This window comes from Gossypium hirsutum, chromosome A12, assembly GCF_007990345.1.
Source record: "Gossypium hirsutum isolate 1008001.06 chromosome A12, Gossypium_hirsutum_v2.1, whole genome shotgun sequence".
NCBI classification, from domain to species: domain Eukaryota; kingdom Viridiplantae; phylum Streptophyta; class Magnoliopsida; order Malvales; family Malvaceae; genus Gossypium; species Gossypium hirsutum.
In genome coordinates this window covers 20,580,528-20,599,698 of record NC_053435.1, presented here as the reverse complement: position 1 = coordinate 20,599,698, position 19,171 = coordinate 20,580,528, and the positions used below count along the sequence as shown (strand labels likewise).

The 19,171-nt window shown below is 33.2% G+C and overlaps 1 non-coding gene across 1 annotated transcript; it reads right to left on the bottom strand.

Annotated features, from left to right (window-relative positions):
* Window positions 1-14,336: 14,336 nt before the first annotated feature.
* Window positions 14,337-14,441, bottom strand: LOC121211808 (small nucleolar RNA R71). Its single transcript, XR_005907026.1, has one exon. It is a non-coding gene; the product is annotated as a small nucleolar RNA R71 (small nucleolar RNA).
* Between the last annotated feature and the right edge of the window lie 4,730 nt (window positions 14,442-19,171).

Genomic DNA, 19,171 nt, shown 5'->3' with positions numbered 1-19,171 from the left:
ATGGTGAATTATTTATTTGAAAGATTTCATGTGACAATTATGTCAGGATTATTTTTCTCAAGTCTGATAATAGGATTTCATTTTGTACAGATAAAAGAGTAAATAGTCTGAACGAGAAGTGTATATTTATTAGAAAGAGTTGGATATTAGTTAAAGTCACTACGAATGATAAGGTTTTCGTCTTGTGAAAGCTGAAAAGTTTATTACATGTTGACAGAGTTCGGATAGATGAGAATATTGATAACCGAAGTGTCTGAACTAGACTAGTCTACATTGAGTAAAGACTTCCTGACTTTCAGTAATGTACCGTTGTATGAATTGTGATGTGTTTCAAGACAGTGAGGTAATGTGATAGTTTAGAGCATTCGATGTTACATAAAATCTGAGTTGTTAAAGAGGTTAAAGCCGAGCATTGGGATCTATCAAAATTATCCTTGCCAGTGTTGATATTGGGATGGAAATGAGAAGGATTATTCTTGAGGCCATATCAGAATTATTTCCATGGTGGAAAGAGGAAAATGTGATGTATCCTATTGTTAAATGTTTGGCGAGATCTATAAATCATATCGGTATTGAATGAATTCCTACTCATCAGATTCATGGAATTTCAGGTCTTTTTGATTGTTGAATTTCTTGGAATTCTAGCCTCCATTAACCAAATTGAGATCTGGTTTTATGTCAAGATGACAAGGGAAACGGAGAAGGGTTGAAAATTTAAGAACAATTAAGAGATGAGTTCATAAACTTTCAGAATATATGAGAAATTAATGAGATATATTGGAGGCACCGCCTGAGTGAAAGTTCTTCAGCACCAAATATGAAATTAAGGAATCTAAGTGAAGACCACTTTTCTGGTAAGATTTTCGGGGACGAAAATCCCTAAATGTCGGGAGAGTTGTAATATCCTGATTTTGGGCCTAGTCAGAATACTAGTTTCGTGACCACAAAATCTGAGATAGAAATAATTATTTTATGATTATTTTGAGGTCTATGATATGATTCCATGATCGTGTGAAATTTTCGTGAAGAAATTTTATGCATAAAGTGCTTAAATTGAAATTAGGGACTAAATCGAATAATTTGCAAAACTTGCATTCTAGAAGTTTCTAGTATGAAATTGTTTTGAAATATTAATTAGGATGTCTTAAATAGAAATTTTACCAATTTATAACTCTATGGACAAAAATTGGACATGGATGGAATTTTTGGAAAGTTTAGTAGTAAGGGCATTTTGGTCATTTAGGGGTAAAATGAATTAAAATACAAAATTAAAAGCCAATTTTGCTCACCTTCAACCCCATGGCCGAATATAGCAAGGAGAAACCATGGCTAGGGTTTTTCAAGCTTCCAAGCTCGATTGTAAGTCCGTTCTAGCCTCGTTTTTAATGATTTTTACGTTTTTGGAGTCTCGGTAGCTCGATTTAGCTTATGCAAGCAATAATCTAACCTAGGGTTTATATTTGGAAAAATACCCATAGGTCAAATTTGTGTATTTTGGTGTTTTATGATAGAATATGAGGTTTTAAATTATGTTAGACAACTTGTGCTACTCGGTTTTAAGCGAAAACTAGCAAAAGGGCTTAATCGGTAAAAATACCTAGTAGTCATAAGTACATGTTAGAGTGAGAATTTGATGTTTCCATAGAAGGGAAAAATGATCAGCATGTCATAAAACATAAGAAAATAGGCTTAATTTTAATTTACGAGCTTTGGGGCAAAAGTGTAAATATGCAAAAGTTTAGGGGCAAAACTGTAATTTTTCCAAAATATGATTTTGGGTCAATTTGAATAATGTGAGTCCTAATTAGACTATATTTTAAATGATAGAGCAAGGAAAACTAAAATTTGGGCTAAAATGGAAAAATACCAAGTTGTGGACGAAATGGTAAAAGTAGCCATTTTCGCATACGAGGTAAGTTCATGTGTAAATAATGTAGCATAATTGTTATTTTTAAGTTATTGATGTTAATTATATGATATGCTGATTTTTTATCGTGAAATATTATGCTCTGTGGTTAATGTTGAGTAATATGCAAATTATGTTTACTACTTGATAAATATGAATTGCTACCGAGTATCGGGTCCGATATTCCATGGAAGACGGCAATGTGAGATCGAGGAAAAAATCCCGTTTGAACCTTAGGAATAGATTAGGATACAAGTGACATGTCACTAGGATGGTTGAGCATCCGAACTCGTTGAGTTGAGTCCGAGTTCACTTATGGATGCAAATGTCCGAACTCGTTGAGTTGAGTCCGAGTTCGAGAGATGTAACTAGGCATCCGAGCTCGTTGAGTTGAGTCCGAGTTCACTTATGGATGCGAACGCCCGAGCTCATTGAGTTGAGTCCGAGTTCACTTAGGGGCGGGTTACATGATTTCTTGATTACATATGAGGCACTTATGTGAAAATTATCCGTGTATCCGAATTGTATTCCGATGTGTTCAACGGGTGAAATTTCTAGTGAAATGAAAGAACACTTAAGATGCAAGCGACGTTTTGGTAAGTGTTGTGAAATGGACACTTTGGACAGGTATGTTCTTAACCCTCGGGTTGATAATAGATACAACAACGATAAGGTAGTAAGATGATGAATGATGTTTAGAAATATGATATATGTTTTGGTGATACCATGCTAAAGTTGTTTGGTATATTTGTATTGTTATGTTACTTGTTATTTACATATAAACTTACTAAGCATTTATGCTTACTCCCTCCTCTTTATTTACTGTAGTTTTGAACAAGCCAGCTCAGGAATCAGGACGGGTCGAAGGTTCGATCACACTATCCAAAGGACTTTCATCTGGGTAAATGGCTTGTAAAACTTAAGTATGGCATGTATAGCAATATATTTATTTTGTGTAAATAATTTGATGATATGGCCATGATTGGTTGAGAAAATGTTTGACATCGATAAGTCATGGTGATGGTTAAATTTAGATCATGTTTGATATCATGGAAGTTTAATAGGTTATCTAGTTCATAACAACTCATGAGAAGATGAAATTTGCCTTAAAACAGAATATTGCTGCAGCAATGACATGAATTTGAAAAATCACTAACAATAGTAGAAATGGAATTAAATAATGAATAAGTTATGGAATCGAAGCTTAATGAGTCTATTTTCATATGGATAAAAAAAGAGGCATATAAATTATACTTTATGAGATATTTGAAACCTTGTGAAACAGGGCCAGAGTACAGATTCCTAATAAATTGTAATAAATTGTAAAAACATAATTATAAGTCATTATTTATATGTACAGATTCCTTATTGAGTATAGCTTTAATATAAATAAACCTCGTAGTCATTGAAGCTCTGTACAGGGAGATATCTAATTCGTAATACACAGAGGTCAGAGTAGTCGAACCCTGAAACAGGGGAGCTAATAAACTGTACTAATTGGCCTGACCAAAAATTCTATAAAAAAATTAGTAGATAGATATATGAGTCTAGTTTCATTAAAAATTTACGGAATTGTATTTTGAGTTTCGGAACTCGAGATATGATTTTTAAAGAGACTGTTATGCAGTTAGCCAGCTTGTCTGGAAATTTTAAAATGAATTGTATGAGCTGTTTAAGTAATGAATTAAGTCCGTTAACACCTCGTGTTCGACTCCGGCAACGGTCTCGGGTACGGGGCGTTACACATAAACCTTATCAACTTTGAGAGACTCGCAGCTATATAAAATCGTGTCTCTAAAGGTTGAATAAGACGGGGGCTACGACAAAGTAGAATCAACCCTAGATCTTCCTTATCATACTGAACCTCCATAGCCTCTAAGTTTGAGAGAATTTCTTTAAACACTATTAAGTGTTCGTGTACAGACGCACCTTCCTCCAAACGATAAACATAAAGACGCTGCTTTATATGCAACTTGCTTGCTAGAGTTTTTGACATACATATTTGTTCTAGCCTCTTCCATAATGCAACGGCGGTCTTCTCCTTCATCACATCCTGCAAAATTTCATTGGAAAAATACAGATGTAATTGTTTTAATGCCTTTCGATCCTTACACTTCTTCTCTTCATCTGTTAATGTCGAAGGCATCTTATCTATCCCTAGCAGGGCATCCTCTAGATCCATCTGCGCAAGAACTGCTTGCATCTTAATCTGCCACAACGCAAATCTGGTTTTGTGATCCAACAGTGGAATTTCATACTTCAAAGATGCCACGGAAGCTCTAATACCAATTTTTGAAAATAAAATAAAATAAAATAAAGAAGACACAGATTTTACGTGGAAACTCTTTCGGGAAAAACCACAACAGAGGAGAAGAAAATTCACTATGTCAAATTCGAATAATTACGAGAGGAATAGACTATGTCTATTTATAGGCTTGTAACGCCATATTCTAATAGGAGTGTAGTAAGATTGAAACACCTTATTATAATCAGTATAAAATAGATGGAGTTTAATAAGGTTTAAAAAACCTTATTCTAAAATAAAATAAAAGAAGTGTAGTTCTATATGAATTTTACTTTTATATTATTTTGTCACTGTATTTTATTTAAATAAGAATTCAGATCACTTAATTCTAACAAGTTAGATTTTTTGGGAAAGAGCATTATTACTTCCTAGATATGTATGCTTGGTATGAAAAATGACCCTTTCACACCGTTTCAGTTAGTGACTGTTCCAAATAAATTGAGGGATTTTTCTTAACTTTGCTCTGTCATTATTTTCAGCTGCCATCTATTTCATTTTTTTCCTACTGTTGTTTTACATTTTTAGTTCAATAAATATTAAGTTACAATTATGAATAAATTGAGCAAACTTGCACATTATTTTTAAATTCCCAAAAAATGAGAAGTGTGGTAATGGAAATGGACGTGTCTAAGACTAGACCTATCAAGGAAAGCTTGGTATTTAAGCAGTCAAATTTGACTCACCTCCCTTCCTGATGTAACATCTCGAATTAGGGCCTAATCAAAATAGTAGTTTCGGGACCACAAATCCGATGTTAAAATAATTATGTCATGATCATTATGAGATCTAGGATATTAAAATAAGCATGTGTTAAAATGTCATGAAGAAATTCAATGTGTCAGGTGTCCAATTGGAAACTAAGGACCAAATTGAATAAATTGAAAAACTTGGGTTCTAGAAGTAATTTGTATGAAATTGCTTTGGAATGTTAATTAGAGGTCTTTAAAGAGTAATTTTCCCAATTTCTAAGTTTTTTGAGAAAAATGGGCATCCATGGAAAATTTTGGAAGCTTAGTAAGGAAGGGCATTTTGGTTATTTGGTAATAAACTATATAAAAAGGGGAAAATCAAACTAAAATCAGCTCATTTTCTTCTCCATTCTGTCGAAATTCTAAGGGACTCCATAGTTAGGGTTTTCAACATTTTCAAGCTTAATAGTAAGTGCTCCCTAGCCTCATTTTTAACGTTCTTCGTATTTTTGAGATCCTCGTAACATGCTCTCTCTATTTCTACCCAAATTTCAAGCTAGGGTTCATGTTCAAAAATTTACCCATGCATGAGATGTTTGTGTTTTGGTGATTTATGGAGGGATATGAGAGTTTAAAGGATGGTAAACAACTTTTACTAAGTGGTTTTTCATGGAAATGGCTTAAAGGACTAAATTGTAAAAGTTGTGGAAATGGGTAGGAAAATATAGAATGAAGGAAAAACATGGGCTGCTATAAGTGTGAATAGCATTCGGCTAGGCTTGGGTAGCCAAGGAATTTCATGCATTACATTATACGAGCCTTAGGACTAAATTGTAAATATTGTGAAAGGTTAGGGACAAAATGGTAATTTTTCCCGGGGTGAGTTTTAGGCCTAAAACGAGTAACGAATAATGTGATGTATTAATAATCTAATTTTATTGATATAGACCCTGAGGAACCAATTCTGGAGGTCGATCGTGGAAAATGAAAGGTTTCGGAATAACCAAGACACGAAATCGAAGCAATTACCAGGTAAGGTCGTATAACCTGAAGTAAAATTTTAACATACTTAAACATTCATGTTCTTGAATGTATGAAAATTTAGATATTCATTGCATGATAATTCATAAAATGTGCTTGTGTAAAAGAAAGATGATAAATGTCCCTGTTGAAATAGAAAAGAGAAATCTGATGGGTAAACTATGGCTTACATGACATGATATCTTGCATATGTTGTAGAATAGGATTTAGCCCAGACGGGTAATCCAATGATCTCAAATAGAAAGGATCTAGCCCAGATGGGTGTTTCTTAAGTGATCCAGCCTCCCGAAGAATATGGTGCATTAAGGATTTATCCCAGACGAGTAATTCAATTAAGGACTGATTTTAGCCTGGACTGGCAATTCAAATCCGAGCTTATGAGAGAAATTTTCATTAAAAAGAGATTAAGCCCGAACGAGTAATCCCGACATTGCTCTATGAGTTATTACTACGAGGGATTTAGCCTGGACTGGTAATCCCGCCGTAAGATATAAGGTTCACGGGAATGCATACTCGAGATGATCACTTGTATGACTTGACAGTAAATGGCTATTCATCGAGATTTTTTGAGAAATTCAACTGGAATTAACATGCTAAAATAAAGAATGAGAATACTGAATTGATAGTTCATCTAAGACTAATGACATGATGTATTGTTATGAGACTAACTTGATGATTGAGTGCATGTGATAGGGAAACTATTTCTTGCTTGTTGGAATTATTGCTTAATATGGTTGTATACTAATTAACCGGTAAGTTTACTTTCTAGTTATCCAGACTTACTAAGCATATAAATGCTTACCCCCTTTCCTGCTTTCCCCTATCTTACAGATCTCGTGGACTCGTGAAGATTGGAAGACGGTTGGAGAATCAACACACTATCAACCGGTATGGACACTTTTATTTTGTTTAATGGCATGTATAGGGTTTTTGGTTATTTTGTTATATGTGCCATTTGGCTAGCCAATGTAAGGGCTTAAATGCTATACTTATTCTTTTGTATACGGCCATGAGATATAGCTCATATTGATGTAGGTTGTAAACCTACTATTGATGCATGTTTATGTTTAAATGTTTCATGAGATATGATGATGAGGTTTATCATGAATGGATGCTTGATATGGAACCTAATAATTTGAGAGTGGACATAGTATACAATGATATATGGCTATAATATGGCCTAAGTATAAAATGTGCTATGTTAATCCCTAATGCGAAAAGGATAATTTAGCATGTACTAATCCGATAAGATGAGGTTAGCATGCAATGAGTCATGTCAGGGTTGTTCAAGAGTATAATTAGGCCATGTTACATACCATTGAAATCTCTAAGTGTGTAACACCCCCTTACTCGAGACCATCGCCGGAGTCGAGCACGAGGCGTTAACAAACTTAAATTATCACTTAAACAATTTCAAACAATTTATTTCACCTTTCGTAATAAACTGCCCATCTGCATCACAGTCGTTAAAAAAAATCATATCTCGAGTTACGAAACTTGAAATTAAAATCTGTAAATTTTACTTGAAACTAGGCTCATATATATATTAACTAATTTTTTTCCAAAATTTTTGGTCAGGTCAATTAGTACAGTTTATTAGTTAAAGTTTCCTCATTTCAGTGTTCGACTGCTCTAACCTCTGTTCACTACGAATCACTTTTCTCTCTATACAGAATTTAGATGACTATGTCATTATACTAAATAAGGAATCTATAAATATAAAGTATGACTCCTAATTATTTTTGTACAATTTTTAGTGAATTTCTAAATTCAGAACAGGGGATTCAGAAATAGCTCTGTCCCTGTTCTACCAAAACTCAAATTTCTCATAAAATACAACTCATTTACCTATCTTTTTCTTCCATATGAAAATAGACTCAATAATATTAAATTTTAAATTTTATTCATCATCTAATTCTATCTCTACTATTTTTAGTGATTTTTCAAACTCACGTCATTGTTGTTGTATGATACTGTTTTATAGCAAATTTTACCTTTTTATGAATTTCCATGGATTAGATAGCACATTAAGTATACATAACACCAAATATGATCTTGGTTAGCCATTCCAATGGCTAATAATTACCAAACATTTCCTTACCACCCAATAGCCATATCGTAAGATCATATACACAAAATGAATATAATGCTATACATGCCATATTCAAAATATACAAGCCACTATACCAAAATGGTCCATGGATAGTGTGAGCGAGCCTCCAACCGTTCCCAATTTCCAAGCTAGCTTGTCAAAACTACAAAGAATGGAAAGTAGGGAGTAAGCATAAATGCTTAGTAAGTTCACATGTAAATAGCAAGTAACATAATCATGCAATCCAACATAAAACATCATTTGTATAAATATCACCAAGACATTCATGTTACATTTGCATTTACTATCCTACCACGATTTCATCATACCAAATTCTCAACCTGAGGGTTTAAGCACATACCTGTCCAAATGTTTGCATTCACCACACTTACCAACATGCCACCTTTGTCTTAAACATTCTCCTTATTCACTTAAGATTCACCCGTTGGACACATCGGAATTTAATTTGGATACACAGATTGCATGCACATAAGTGTCATACCCGCAGCTAGACAAACTCAATAGCCTGCAAAAATTATGTAGCCAAGCTACCATGTAACCCGCCCATAAGCGAACTCAGACTCAACTCAACGAGCTCGGGCGTTCGCATCCATAAGTGAACTCGGACTCAACTCAACGAGTTCGGATGCCTAGTTACATCTCACGAACTCGGACTCAACTCAACGAGCTTGGAACTCAAATATTCTAGTGACATGTCACTTGTATTCTAATCTATTCCCAAGGTTCAAACGGGATTTTCCTCAATCACACATCTTTGCTGTCTTCCACGGAATGTCGGAACCGATACTTGATAGCATTTCATATTTATCAAGTAGTTCACATAATTTGCATATTACTAAATAATAATCCACAAAGCATAATATTTCTTGATAATAATCATCATATCATATAAATAACATTAAATTACTTAAAATGACAATTATGTTACTACATTTACACCTGAACTTACCTCGGTACAAAATGTTAGAAATCGAGCCTATTCCTCGTAAACTTTATTTTTCCCTCGATCACAACTCGAATCTTGTTTCTCTTGATCTAAAATAAAAAATTTAGCTTATTTAATACCCACATTTATTAAAATAATCCTTGATTCAATTTTGGCAAAATTACATTTTTGCCCCTAAACTTTTACATATTTACACTTTTTCCCCAAGGCTCGAAAATTTAACTTCATCCTATTTTCTTATGTTTTATGACATGCTGATAATTTTTCCTTTCTATTGAAACATCAAATTCTCACTCTAACATGTACTTAAGAACATTAGGTATTCTTACCGATTATGTCGTTTTACTCGTTTTCACGTAAAATCGCTTAGCAAAAGTTGTTTAACACAATTTCAAGCTTCATATTCTACCATAAAACATCAAAATAAACACAATGGGTATTTTTCCAAATATAAATCCTAGTTTAAATTATTGCTAGAATAAGCTTAATCAAGTTACCGGGACTCCAAAAACGTAAAGAACATTAAAAACGGGGTTAAAATGGACTTACGATCGAGCTTGGAAGCTTGAAAAACCCTAGCTATGTCTTCCTCATGTGAAATTCGGCCAAGGGGTTGAATATGGACAAAAATTGGTTTTTAATTTTTTTTTAATTCATTTTAATAACTAAATGGCCAAAGTGCCCTTAATTAAAAACTATGGTGTTTTATCTTCCTTTAGGCATTTTTGTCCAAACTAGTATAATGGTATAATTACTATCCAATGACCTCCACTTTAAAAATCCATTACTCACAAGTACTTAGTACCTTTGTGAACTAGAACACACATTTTACAACTTTTGCAATTTAGTCCTAAATATCACATTGGACCCTCTATCAATAAAATTTCTAAACGAAATTTTCACACAATCATGAAATCATGCCATAGACCTTAAAATGATAATAAAATAATTATTTCTATCTCAGATTTGTGATCTCAAAACCACTATTCCTATTAGGCCCTAATTCGGGATATTACAAAGTGTGTATGGATGATAGAGGGTGACAAAAGGCTTGGAAAGTAGCCCTTAAAAGGTCCACACAGGTAGACACACGGGCTTGTGTCTAGGCCGTGCGTGACACACGGACAGCCCCATGGGCGTATTGTTTAGTCGTGTGGCCCCTTCACTTAAAATTTTATGTCAGTTTGCATGGTAGTAAACACACGGGCAGAGACGGCCGTGTGTCTCAACCGTGTGGAGGACACGGCCTAGCACACGAGTGTGTGCCTTGGCCTTGTGCCTTAAAATGAATGATTATGTCATAAACAGAATGTCCAGGTTTTTGTACACGGGCGTGTCTAGGCCGTGTGAGGGACATGGGCCAAGGGCATAGGCGTGGGCTTGGCTGTTTAAAAACCCCTGTAGGTTCGAAGTGAAAAATAAATCCAAATAATTCAACACGGGTGGGACACACAGGCGTGTCCTTAAGCACACGGGCGTGTGCTTTGCCTCCACACGGGCGTGTGAGGCATAACCCTAGAAATTTTACTAAATTTTCTATAGTTCTCAGTTTAGTCCCGGATTGCTTCTAATGCATATTTTGGGCCTTGTAGGCCTATAATAGGAACACTATGACATTGCTTGATTGGTTTTAAATTAAAATGAAAGTTTATAACCCATATTTTCTGAAAGTGTCTGAGTATATGTCTGGTAACGCCTCCCGGTCTAGGGTACAGCTCAGGGGTGTTACACCTGATATCCTACCTAGTACACAGTTTTCATTCACTTATTTTATTTTGCCTCTTCTATTATGTGTTTTAAACAATGACGAAAATGTTTCTCTTTAGTGGGGGATTGGAAATAATTTTTTTAGGGGGATTTTTTATAAAAATTAATATTTTCCACCAAGTTATGTTTAAGTAAAAATTACTCAAATTTTTAATTTTTTTTTAATTATTTTAGCTTTAGTATGTATAAAATTCTCTTATTTCAATTTTTTTATGCTATCTTAATTATGTCTAAAATGCTAAACTTAGTAACTATGTATAATTCAAAACCATGAGAATTTAATTCCTTAGAAAAACTAATCATGCATGAAAGTTTAAGCCTTTAGAATTGCCTTAGTGGTTTCCTTGAGACGAAATCTTGGAGGCATGGTAATTTGAAAATGATTTAGACAATTTTTTTGGACCGTTTGAACTTTTCAAGCCAACCTCAGTAAATAATTATCCCTTGAAACCCTACTTTGAGCTATATGGCCAGATTTTTCTTTTAAATATTATATTAATTAGCCATCCTTCCTTTAATATTTATCTCAACTTGTCCCTAATAATAGGCTCAGTTCATCTAGTATATTCTTTGTGATTAAGTTTGGAAGGGATAGAGAGAAGTACTGGAGTGCTCAAGAATAAAGTGTTGAGTTGTATGATCAAGAGAGCATCTGTGATTGCTTAAAAAATACGTTGTTGAAAAAAGATGTACAGAGATCTTGTGTACTCAAACTTAAAGTAAGTTGGTATTGCTTGGGATAGTTGTATTTGGAAGGTCTAAGGTAAGCTGAGACTAAGGTTTTAGCCTAAAAATTATCTATTTTTTTCCTACATTAACCTAAGCCACATTACAACCATATTATAGACCTATTGATTTAGAATTCCGTACTGACTACATTAGTGGAGAGGAATTACTGAGTTTAACATGTGAAGGGGTAATTAAACTTTAGGACTGTTACTTAGTTCCATCATGGGAAATAAAATTTGATTGGGGAGTACTAAGTATACATTTGTTAAAGGAAGGTATTTAGTACATATTTTTGTTAGCTTATTAAAATTCGAAAATAATTGAGTGTTATGTGTAATTAAGTTGCATGTTTTAAAATTTTCTATTCTTGAGAATAATCTTTCTAAACATATTACTATGGGAAGGATTGATTTCTTTTGAAAGGATTTTTGCAAAAGTGACTAGTTAAGATATATTGTAAGTTAGCATATATCATTACTTAAGATTAGCAATGAATTAAGTTTGGGGGTTTGATAACTCGAAATTATATAGACAGTTACTGCACCTTCTAAATAATAATTCATGCAAATTCTGAGTATTTTGATAGCAAATTTTGTAGTTTCATTATAAATTTGTAAAGTAAGACAAAATTAAAGATAAAATTGTAATCTTACTTATTTACATGCTAATTTGACATATTTTGTTCCAATTTGACGTACTTTGGTGCAATAGAAAAAAAGGTAGTCTTAAACCTCACCTATTCGATGCTCGATGCTGTAGCATTCCAGCAGTAGAGACCATGCAGACGTGGGTTGATGGCTGATCAGCATGAGACGTCCTAAATTAACTTATTGGACTCTTAAATTCAATTTGATCTAGCTCATAAATGGGTTACTGAAGTGAATTATCTTGCTACCAAATTTGAAGCCCAAAACATTCATAAAAATAATTAATTTAGGCACCAAGACTTGTTAAAATATCACAAATTAGCCACAATAATTTTCCCATGTAACCATTCAACTCCTTCCCATTAATCAAACATGTACTAGCTAAATTTAGCAAAGTCATCCACCTTCCTTCCTTAACATAATCAATTAGCCATGCATGATAGAAAAAATGGGGATTATCATGCTAAAAAAGGAAAACTAAATGGGCTCCTCACTAGTATAAATAGTGAGACATTTGCTCTCCATTTCATTCATACATCACTCACCATCTCTTCTCCCTTTTCTATCTTCTTTCACTTCCCATTTTCCATTCTTCAAAAAGTGTTTACAAGGCTTTGAGAGTAGCCCCATTCAGCCAGATTAGGAGCTTTTAAGCTTGGCAGCCATCGCAAGAAACAAAGAATGAAGGAGGAGCAAGGTGAGTTGTGCCTCCAAGAACCACCAAAAACGGCTTAGCATTTCTTTTCCCTTTAATCTTTTCTTTTTTTTTGTTCAATTCAAGAAACATGATTGCAACTGAGTTTTCTACTTTTCCCTTTAATCTATTTATTTATTTAGATAAAATCAGGAAAATATTATTTGTGCATTATAAATGTAGGGATGCGATTTAATTAATTATTAAACCAGAAAAATATTGTAATTAATTGAAATAATATATGAATGATGCATGTTTGATCTTTTTATGATAAAATTAGGTCAAACTAGTAATAATATCGAAAGAACTTTATTACCTTTCATAACCCTAGAATTAATGTGATTAAACTGTTTCAATGTAGAAATATTATTGTTACCTCACATAATCTGATTTCTTCTTATCAAAATACTAAGTTGATTGAACATAGACATATGATAGAAAAACTTAATAATTTAATAAGTGTGATTTCTTAAACGATGCTTGGAAAAGTAATCTTGAAGTTAGACTTGACATAGAAATATGCAATGAAACCAAAAGGTTAAGCTTAGGCCTTAGAGAGAAGTTGATGCACTCGTAAAGTCATGGTTAGTAAATTATCAATAGGCCACGAAATCATTGTTTAAATAATTCTAAGTTAGCAAGGAAAATTATTCTAACACATGCATGCTATTGTGATTACTCTTAAAATGTGCATACTTATTTTTTTCTGTGTTTCTTATAATTTTAAGTATACTTAGATTAGTTTTAGTATAACCAGAAATCCATTACACTTTAATTTATTTCACCACCAACCAGTTTGCCAATTATTAATTCTGCAATAGTTGACTTGCATAAATAATCCTTGTGGAGACGATAACTATTACTCACTACTTTATTAGTTATCAATGATTGTGTATACTTGCACATCGATCGAATAATTTTGAGAAAATTTTTTGGCACTGTTGCCGTGGACTATTATTTTAGTCAATTATTTGTGAAATTAATTATCTTACAATTTGGTTCAATTTTCCTTTCCTTTTACTTTAATAGGTTTCGTTACTATTCAAGTTATAATGGATCCTCTACAACATGTTCAAGGAAAGCATTTGCTTATAATGCTCAAAATTTGATCATTGTTGCCGATGACAGAAACTACGCTATTCGACAATATGTCATTCCACTATTCAATGAGCTCAATCTGGGTATTGTGAGGCCCAAAATTGAGGCACTATAATTCAAACTAAAACCAATCATGTTCCAAATGTTGCAAACTGTGGGTCAATTTAGTGGGATACCTATTGAGGATTCACATCTTCATCTTAGACTATTCATGGAAGTGAGCGACTCGTTCAAATTAGCCAGGGTGACCGAAGACACCTTGAGACTGAAATTATTTTCATACTCCTTAAGAGATAGAACATGAGCATGGTTGAACTTTCTACCGTTCAGTTCCATAACTACATGACAAGAGATGACTAAATGTTTCTTAATGAAATACTTTCCTCCCTTTCTAAATGCCCAGATCTAAAATAAATCACTTCATTTTAGCACTTTGATGAAGAATTTTTATATGAGGCATGGGACCGATTCAATAATTTATTACGAAAGTGCCCTTATCATGACATTCCTTATTGCATTCAAATGGAGACTTTCTATATTGGTTTTAATGCTTATACTAGAATGATGGTGGATGCCTCTAAAAATAGAGCCCTTCTTTCAAAATCTTACAATGAGGCTTATGAAATTCCTGAAAGGATTTCTAACAATAATTTCAATGGCTAGTTAATCGAGCAACCACAAGAAGAAGAGTGGCAAAAGTACATGGAGCAGACACACTTACTTCTTTAGCAGCCTAGGTATCTTTTATGTCTTATATGCTTAAGAACATTACTACTAATGGTTTCAATGGTAATTTGACAAGTCAGCAGCCAAACTAATTTGAGAATATTTCTAGTGTATACTATAGTGATATTCATTTCTTTGAAAATTGCTCATCGAATCAAGAGTTAAAACATTACATGGGAAATTCTGAGTACTTTGATAGCAAATTTTGTAGTCTCATTAAAAATTTTTAAAGTAGGACAAAATTAAAGATAAATTTGTAATCTTACTTTTTTACATGCTAATTTGACATATTTTTTCCAATTTAACGCTGTTTTGTGCAATAGAAGAAAAGTTAGTTTTGGAGCTCACCTCTTTGATGCTTAATGTTATATCATTCCCGCAACAGAGGCCACGCAAATGTGGTTTGATGGCTGATCAACATGGGACATTATAAATTAACCTATTGGACTTTTAAATTCAATTTGAGCCAGCTCCTAAATGGCTCACTGAAGTGGACAAGCCTGCTGCCAAATTTGAAGCCCAAACCGTCCACTAAGAAGGAAAGAGCCCAATTCGGCTTTGGGAAATCCAACCGTTCATAAAAATAATTAATTTAGGCACCGAAAACTTGGTAAAATATAACAAATTTTCCACAAAAATTTTCCAATGTGACAATTCAACTTCTTCCCATGAATCATACATGAGCTAGCTAAATTTAGCAAAGTCATCCAATTTCCTTGATTAACATAAGGGCAAACCATGCATGAGAGAAATAAGGGGGATTATCATGCTAAAAATCACAAACTCAAGGGGCTCCTTACTAGTATAAATAGAGAGGCATTTGCTCTCCATTTCATTCATCACTCACTCATCATATCTTCTCTCTTTTCCCTCTTCTTTCACTTCCCATTTTCCATTCTTCAAAGAGTGTTTGTGAGGATTTGAAAGTAGCACCGTTCAGAAATATTATGAGCTTTTAAGCTTGGTAGTCACTGGAAGAAGAAAAGAAAGCAGGAGGAGCAAAGTGAGTTGTGCCTCTAAGAACCACCAGAAACGGTTTAGCATTTCTTTTCCCTTCAATCTTTTTTTTTGTTCAATTCAATAGACATGTTTGCAACTGAGTTTTCTGCTTTTAATATAATCATGATTGCTTAACTGTATTGGTGTTAGAATTATTTAAATTCCGTAGCTTAGATTATTTAATGTTGCTAAAGATGTTCTATGCATTTGATCTATTTATTCATTCAGATAAAATCATGAACATGTTATTCATGCATTATAAATGTAGGGATGCAATTAAATTGATTATTAATTCAGAACTAGATTGTAATTAATTGAAACAATATTTGAATGATGCATGTTTGATCTTTCTATGATGAAATTAGGTTAAATTAGTAATAATATCGAAAGAACTTTATTACCTTGCATAACCCTAGGATTTATGTGATTAAACTGTTTTAGTATAGAAATATTATTGTTACCTCACATAATCTAATTTATGCTTATCAAAATACTAAGTTGATTACACGTAGACATCTGGTAGATAAACTTAAATATTTAATAAGTGTGATTTCTTAGACGATTCCTAGAAAGGTAATCTTGAAGTCGGAGTTGACATAGAAACATGCAAAGAGACCAAAAGGCTAAGTTAGGCCTTTGAGAGAAGTTGATATACTCGTAGAATCAGGGTTAATAAATTATCAATATGCCACGAAATCTCTGTAACATCTTTTAACCTTGTTTAAATGATTTTATGTTAGGAAGGAAAATTATTCTAACACATGCATGCCATTGTGATTACTCTTAAAACGTGCATACTTATTTTTTTGTGTTTATTTTAATTTTAAGCATATTTAGGTTAGTTTTAGCATAATCATAAATCCATCACACTTTAATTTATTTCACCACTGACCAATTTTCCAAGTATTAATTTTGCAATACTTGATTTGCATAAACTATATTACTCACTATTTTTTTACTTGTCAAGGTTTTGTATACTTACACCTCAATTGAATAATTTTGAGACAATAAGACTTACCACACAACTGACCAACTATCATACAATTACAAGATAATTATTCTTTCTTTTAGGAAATCTCTTCAGTGAAATTCACAAGACAATCTTATCATTGGGTAGTTAAATTGTCATGTCATCACAAGAGACCATTGATGGAAGCCATAGGTCTTGTTTGGCACCTTCTTCCACTCTAACTTTTAGAAACATGTAAGGTTTTTAATTTCTGATTTCAATAATGAATGATTAATAAATGCATGAAAAGCACATGTGGCATTCTTTTCCTAAACTATATGGCATGCTTATCATATATATGCATAAACATAATTTTATAGTTAAATATATGTTGGGAAATGTACCCATATTATAGTAAAGATGTAATTGTTTTCTATTTATTTGAACGATGAGTAAATAAATAAAGTTAATTTTACATTTTACTATTATGTTTTTTTATATTTTGCATGCATACCAAAATTGTAACAAGCAAATATTAGCTCATTGATTGTCTAAAGTTCAAACTGATGATAAGTGGCACTATAAAGAATGTTTACATTGTGAGAAAGACAACTTACTTCAGTAGATAATCTAAATGAGTCTGTAATTCTGTAAAAAAAATCAAAGTGAGCATTTGATTCAAATACTGAGAAGAATTATTATGTCTTCTACATTTCCAATTGGGGAGACCTATCGGAACAGTTGACTCCATGAGTAGAGATATAGATGTATTCATTGGTAGAATGATACATTGGACTGGACCCAAGATGAATTCATTCTAAATCCATTTTTGAATTAATTCACTTGTAACGTTCATGGTATGATTTACCTAAATCCTGAGTTAGTTACGAACCATGCGTATACAACTCATGTGCTTTGATATAAGTGGAGGCTTATGCTCTAAAGATGATCGAGCCCATAGCAAGTATGTTGGATAGATGACTTGTGTATGGCATGGCTTTACTAGCAATAATGGAATTCATAGCTCAATTAAAGAGTTAATGATATCCTCTCATCGGTATTGTGTGGATTAATAAATATGGAACGTGCCCATAGGTTGCTTGTTCTCGACCGAGCAATGTATTACAGTAATTTATTGAAAGTGATCATATTAATCATTAAGAAGACATAACGGTGACAATGACATAAAATAGGATTGTATTGAGTGAATGGATTTAACTCAAAGGAATCAATGATATCATATGAGGGTAAGGATATCATACGAGGGTAACACACACATGACGAGGTTATTGGACAAAGAAATTGGGTGAATTGCTTTCGTAAAGAGTATACAATAAGTAGTTTTCAATCATGGTACTTCTTGTAGACTAACTAAATGATTAAGTAATTGCGAATTATTAGAATAATACTTCTGGACATAATTGCAATCACTAGAGCCTAATTGTATATGTCCGATTGGTCCCTCCGCTAGCTTAATAAAAGCTCGATCGGATTGCATTTGAATCAGAAGAAAATTCTACGACTTTGGGAATAATTTAATTGAGTCAATTTCTTCGATGTGGAATTAAATTAGGTACTCGTAACAATTGTTCAACTAGAGAATTTGATTACCGAATTTTTTTTGAAAAATTAATTTGGAAAATCTAAGTGATTAAGTTTCATCATAGTTGAACTCTCAAGACTCTTCCTATATAAAGAGAGCCTTGGGTTTATTATTTATACACACTTGAATTCAAGAGAAAGTTGTAGAGAAAAAATTCTTTGTAGAGATTATTTTAGAAAATTTCTAAAGATATTTTTCTGATTTACAACTTGACCCAAAAGCTTAGATAAATTACAAAATTACCCCACTGGTAATTTTTGTGAAAAGCTTTTTGATTGAAAGCAAGCCCACACTCAGTAGACATGAGCTTGAGGATAACGAAGAAGACTATTTGGTCGAAGCGCTCATCCTAGACGAATCGAAAGGGTACAATTTTGATTAAGTGTTTATTACTTTAAATATCACAACCAAGATCTTGTTTTGGAAAAAATTTTAAAACTTTCATCTATCCCTAAATTTATTTTCCGCTGCGTTTTCCGAACCCGTTTTTCCAACAATATCATCATGTTATCATGTAAAAGCATAAAATTAAATGAATTTAACAAACCAAAGTTTTCATGATTCCATCCTAGGAAAAGTAAAAAAAAAATCACAATGTTTACCCCAAAGCATACTTTAGGCTTTCTAGTTGAAAGCCAAATATCATGATTTCTGGGGTTTTCCCCCAAAACCACTAAAGACTTTTAAAACATCAAAGGGATCTATTATCGAACTACTATAGCCACCATGGACTTCCATTTCCATCACAACTGAATTCATTGCCATTGGGTCATCGTTGTTGGCACCGTCGGGCTACCCTCGACCACCATCGGCCACGACCAACAACTTTCGTTGACCATTACCACCAACCACCACTGTCAGACCACCACCAGCCTTCTCTATTAGACCACTGCTGGCCTTTTTTCAGTTGGATAGATTGGGTTGGCATTGTCTTGATCAGTCTTAGATGCATCTTGGTT